Genomic DNA, 6,495 nt, shown 5'->3' with positions numbered 1-6,495 from the left:
GGTGGAGGAGGGTGGTCCTCACATCCGGTGGGTGGTGCCATGGTGGCACTTGAGGTCCTTCACGGGGTTGCCCGCTCCGGCTGCTAGTTCTCGTTCTTTGATGGTGGTGGGTTTGAAGGTTGCTTCCTTCATTTATCCCGAAAGGCTCATGAGGCAAATGGGGCGTCAACAAAAGGTGCCCGCTCAAGATACTCTTGTCCAAGAGAGTGTTTTTCGAAACTCCGAGATTGTGGAGGTCTTCGAAAGGTGGTGGGCCACTTGGCCGCTTTGAGAGGTACCAAACCCCGTTGCCACGACATGGGTGACTCCCGCTTATGTCAAGTGGTGAAGAGCTCAAACATTGGAGGAGATGTCTAAATCTCGTAAAGATGAGGTTGTTGATTTGAAGTATAGAGAGGTTGGCAAGGCCAACCGTGCCTTCTTTGAGGATTTCGTTGGTGGAGTTAGCCCGGATGTGATGAGGCCACCAAAGAGGAGAAGCTCTGGTCCCAAATATGTAGTGGGCCGTGTATGGGTTTGCTTTGGACCGAATATGGGGTCATGCAAGAGACCGGAGGCCGCCGCCGCTGTAGATCCGTTGAGGATCTGCTCCGAAGAGGAAGTTCATGCTAGGCGGGCCAACAAGAATAACAAGAGGAAGATGTACCCCGAGGGAAAAGGCAAAGGCCAAATGGAAGAATGAAGATCTCCATTACCCTTTTTATTATTATGTTGTATTAGTGTTGTGAGTTTTTATTATGTTGTACGAGCTATGTATTGTTTGTTTTGTGCTAGTTTTACTATGTGAGGTGCCTTAGTCGACACTTTAGCTTTGACAAGTTGTAAACTTGCCGAGCTTTATTTGTTGTTAAATTTGTAATCCTTCTCATTATTAATTAAATAAGAGGATTGCTTGTGTCGAAAGAAATTGTGAACGCTTGTTTCTTCCATCCATTTTGTAAAGGCAATTCGGCTTGAATTATCCTAAACATTGCACTTGGGAAATGGGATTTTTGTGAGAAGGGAGAAAGGTTTCTTTTTTTTTTTCTATTTTTGTGGGAAAGAGAATGTTCTTCCCTTTCCTTTTTTTTTGAAAGTTGATGTGGGTGATGTTTTGTATGTGGGTAAACATAAGAGAATATTTTTTTTTTTTTTGATTATGGTGATAGTTGTATCCTTCTCGTGTAAGAAAGGACTGCCTACGTATCCAACTGAAGAGGTGAAATCAAACCATGATCGTAGTTCGAAATGTTTTGTAAATTTATTTGAGTTTTGTGGTTGTATCCCTCTTGTATAAGAAAGGACTGCCTATGTATCCACCTGAAAAGGTGAAATCAAACCATGCTCGTAGTTTAGGGGTTTTGTTTGAGTGCAAATGGATGTTGCCTTTGACAGATCACAGGGTGATACGTGCAATTTATATAGACTTTTTAGCCTCTTATTGCACGCATTTCTATGCCTTTTTGTATCGCTTTGTATTGCAAAATGCCCCGAATTGGCTACTTTGGTTTATTTTGTCTTAATTGCAGAAATGGACCCGAAAGTAGCGGAATCGACCCTTATTCGTCCCATTCAGCATGCATTGTAAGGAGACGGGAATTTTGGAGCAAGAGTCGTACCTCGGAGTGCGTGAAGAGTGGTCAAAAGAAGCTGTCATGATAAGTTTGAGGCTGATGCAATGGATTTCCACTCGATCGAGATGTTTTGGAAGTCGATCGAGTGGTTTGGCAGGCATTAGAGTTCAATCGAGTTGTTCTAAGTGCTCGATCGAAATGTGCTTTTGAGGAGTTACTCGATCGAGAGCCTGAAGTGTTCGATCAAGTATATTTGCTGGAGAAGACCTCGATCGAGTAGTCTAATAGTACTCGATCGAGTGGTTTGTTAGATTACACGTGTTATCTTAATCCGTGATAGGTTTATTTTAGTTAATTTTTGCTCCCCTATATAAGGGAGTCGTAATTAGGTTAATAGACATACTTTTTACACTTCAAAAACTTTGCTTAATTACGTTCTTGCTCTCTTTTGATTGCTGAAACTTTTCTGCCTTTTTTCTCTCGGATTTGGATTGTAATCATTCTTTTCCCTTTAATCTAAATCTTGTTTGCTCTCATTAATTGTTCCTTTATTCTCATTTATGCTTAATTATCATCTCTTCATTATGTCTCTTATTAGCATGCTCTTTGTTGTTATTGTTGACTGCCCTAAGAACATGAGTAGCTAATATCCCTATGTTAGGATTAGGGGATCCATGGTAGAATTGTGATGATGTAGTGAATACACTAGACGATTTACATGTGAGAATCTGTGACCGTAGCAATATAACTGTAACACCTATTTAGTTGAGTGCACGTTTCTAAATAACATTAATTTGGTTAACTTTGTTCCTAGATCGGAAGATTGGAATAAACAGACCAGCTATGAACAGTAGACTACCCTAATGAGGATGGAAGTTAAGTTAGTGGAAATCTAGGGTGGATAGTGGAGCGGAAGGACCTTTCCCTTACCCTTCTCACAGTAGATTATCTAGGCTATTTGCAGCTGAGTCGATAAACTGCCAAGGTGAACCGAAATCCTTACATACTCTCTTTTATCTGATCACTTATATCACATCTTCTTACTTTACTGCTCTTTGCCTTATTTCTCTTGCCTTTGACCTTCAGTAGTTTAGAAAATTAAATACAAAACCCCGCATTTGTGACTTAGATAGACGGACTACAGATAGATACCTTGCCTCCCTGTGGAGATCGACCCTACTTATCACTAGCTTCTGTTAGTATATTTAGGTATTTATTTTTGGTACAGAAACGACAGTATCAAATTTTGGCGCCGTTGCCGGGGAGGCAATAGCCCTGTCTATCTTGTTTGTTTCGTGTATCTCTATTCGTCTAAGGGAATTTTTATTCCTTGAGACAGTTCTCACTTATTTCTTTCAGTGTTGTTTATGCCCAGGTCTAACAGGTCAGAATTAGTTCCTGCTGATCCTGAGCCAGAGAGATCTTTTCGGCATAGACTAAGACTGCAAAGGAAGATTCAAAAAGAAGTCTTGAGTACTTTTGAACCCGAGCTAGAACATTTTCTGTTTGCAGAAGATCCGTCTTGTGAGGAAGACAACTCTATTTCTGCTATTAAGCCAGTAAAGATGCCTAACATTGCGAGTCACTTAGAGCCCACAACTGCCTCGATTCCTAAAGGTTTCAAGCATGCGACCGAGGATGGCAACACTTCTGACATCCGGCCATCCTATATTAATTTGGTCGAACGGAATCTATTTCGGGGTGTGGCGGGTGAAGATCCACGAAAACATATGGAGGTCTTTACTGACTACTGCTCTACTATTCCCGCTACTAAGGGAGTGACCCAGGATCAAATAAAGGAAGTCTTGTTTCCTTTATCTTTGACCTACGGAGCCCGTGAGTGGCTCACTGATCTTGATCGTACTGCAACCGGTATCACCAACTGGGAGACTCTTGCCATTTCCTTTTATAAAAAGTATTTTCCTCCACAACGTACCAATCAGCTGAGAGGAAAAATTACAAGTTTCAAGCAGGCACCTGATGAGAATTTTTACGAAGCTTGGTGTCGTTTCAAGAAGTTGGTGCGGTCTCTTCCTCACCATGGCTTTGATCAGTGGTTTTTATGCAACCAGTTCTACAATGGGTTGTATGATGACCACCGTGCTTGAAGAGTCTATCGATCCGAAATACTCAAGAGGGGGGGGGGGGGTGAATTGAGGATTAAAACTTTTACCTACTTTTTGATTGTATATGTATAATTAATTATTTAAAGTTTATTGATTAAACTTTAACTAATCAACTAATTAACGAATAAGAACGAAATAAACAAACGAACGAAAGAGAGAGACGCACGGTTTTTGAAGTGGTTCAGTTTCACAAATCGAAACCTACGTCCACTATTCTCGATTAATAAATTTAGTACCTTTCTACGGATTACAAATTTACTAACCCAACTCCTACAACTAACCCTAGTTGTAACTCAAGTGAGTACCGTTAAATACTCGAGTGACTAACTTACGGTAATAAAAAAGTACTAATGATTCTACTAAAAGTTCACGTTAATGAACGACTAAGAAATCAATTAAGCACTATTATCTTATAACGATAACAATAAGAACTAATGCACGAGTTTATAAAATACACGACCTTTTTCGAAAAATAACAAAACAGTTTTCTTGCTTTAAAACACAGTTTTGCTTTTTGAAATAAATTAAAGTTATGCTCAAAGGTCTTACTTTCAAATGTTGCAAAGTGTAAAGTATTTATAACAAAGGAGGAAGCAAGGCACTCGGTTTCCACGAAACCCTAGAGGCCGAAATATAAGATATGCAAATAGAATCATATCTTATTATTTTTATCCAAAAAGTCTTAGGAAAAGATTTAAGTTGTTAATAGATTATCTTATCATATATTCACCAAATATTCTTTCCTTAATAGCTAGATATGCCGAATAACAATAAGGAAAAATCATAACAACTTTCCTTATTTTATTTAAGCAATCTCTTAGAAAAGATATAAGATAATTCTAAGATAATCCAATCAAATATATACTTAATATATTTTCCTTAAACCCTACATGGCCGTAATATATGATATGTAAACAAATCATATCATATTATTTCTTTCCTGAAAACCCTAAGAGATAATAGAGAATATTCCAAAAGATAAAATATAAATTATTTTTCTATTATCTTTTGCATAAATCTTAATATATGATAAGATTTTCCATAAAAAAAATATCCTTATCATAAATAACCATATCAAGTTAAATATAAAAGATATGTTACGATAATTCTAGAGAATAAAATCTTAACAATAACAATCTTTTATTCCTTAAGGCAACACGAGATAACACGGCACATATGCCTCGTGATTCGTGAAAACCCTAGCTTGAGATTAGGTTAGATTTTAGGGTTTAAGAGTATGCCATGTTAAAACCCTAATTAGTCATATGGCTCAACTCATAAGTTGATCCCATATAATCACTAACCATAGGTTTAAAATAAAACCACACTTAATATGAGTATGGGCTTCCTTGTAAAATAAATACTTTTTGCAAAAACATTTAAAAGAACCAAAAACATTTTTCAAAAACAATTTGAAAACATTTTAGTCGTGCATTTATATAAACTTGACATTTCAATGTTATAGTAGAAGAGCTATAACATTGAGCTCTTATATAAGTAATGTTATAGCTGTGAGGCTATAATTTTACCAATGTAAGAAGTCCATTCTTACGTTACCATTACGAGATAATCACCTACGCTATACTAATCTTCTTTAGGAGATCTTCGAGTGTAGGCTACTTCGTCATTCAAGCTTGATCAATCTTTAAATGAGCTTCATCTTCTCATGAATGCTTGAATAATTCTTTCACTATCTTGTAATATCTTGATCTGTGATTGAGGGCTTGATCATGATATAAACGCATCATACTTCCATCACAATTCCTTAATGCTTGCGATTAGTAAGTCCAATCTAAAAGACTAAATAAACAATTACGTGCAACAAGTATATGAAATATAAATAACTCTTGACATCATCAAAACATAAACATATATATTATATGGTTCAACAAATTCCCCCTTTTTGATGATGGCAAGTCTCCTAAAATTGTGACTAAGTATATAGTTCCCCTTCAATATAATACCGTCATCTTTATAGATAAAGTTCAACGTAAGATCAAAACAATTATGTTCAAGACCAAAGGCTTAAAGGACTTTAAGAGACAATAGGTCTTGACAAGGAGCAAGCTTAGGCAAATACTAAATCATGGTCATTTCTTCCCCCTCTTGACATCATCGAAAAGACGAGAACAGACATAAAACGACTAGAATGATATCAACCGAGGCAAGAAATATATATTAACCAAAGCATATATTATAGCATAAGAACGATTTCAACATAAGCAAGCCCTACATATAAAGTGTGTAATACAAACCAAATTGAGTACATATTTTGTAGGAGAGAAAGAAATTAGTCACTCACCTAACTGCGACCTACAGAAGCATGCATGCAATCTAACATGATAGATATCTCTAGTAACCGTACATATATACTCCAACCAAGCGAGGTCCAAAACACATGCCAAGGACTTACAAAGTAATGTGAGGTGAGGTAAATGGGTAAGAAGGGGCAAAATAATTTGGATATGTGGGGGTAAAAGCCAAGCTAGCACAGAGCACAACCAAAAGTAACCATATTCCACTTTCCAACCCAACACGAAAGATGATGCACCATGCCAAGTACGGCACACACTCACTCACATCAACAAGTACTTCTCCTCAAGTAATATGGAAATGAATAAGAATAGGAGTAATTAGAGATTTCTGCTTTCCCATCTTTTATAAGAACATTTTTCTCCTTTTTTTTTGTATTAATTTTTGTATTTCATTTTTTTTCAGTCCATTTTTTTTTCCTTCCTTCCTTCCAATATTCATCACAACACCAACAAAATTGACCACAACAAGACTTCCAAATATACCAACAAGACTAGCTTGAC

General features: G+C 37.1%; 1 non-coding gene across 1 annotated transcript; it reads right to left on the bottom strand.

The window, feature by feature from the left end:
- Nucleotides 1-3,493: 3,493 nt before the first annotated feature.
- LOC141650320 (small nucleolar RNA R71) lies at nt 3,494-3,600 on the bottom strand. The gene has a single exon (XR_012546361.1). It is a non-coding gene; the product is annotated as a small nucleolar RNA R71 (small nucleolar RNA).
- Between the last annotated feature and the right edge of the window lie 2,895 nt (nt 3,601-6,495).

This window comes from Silene latifolia, chromosome 3 (assembly GCF_048544455.1).
Source record: "Silene latifolia isolate original U9 population chromosome 3, ASM4854445v1, whole genome shotgun sequence".
Classification (NCBI taxonomy): Eukaryota; Viridiplantae; Streptophyta; class Magnoliopsida; order Caryophyllales; family Caryophyllaceae; genus Silene; species Silene latifolia.
This window is presented reverse-complemented; position numbering and strand designations above follow the sequence as displayed.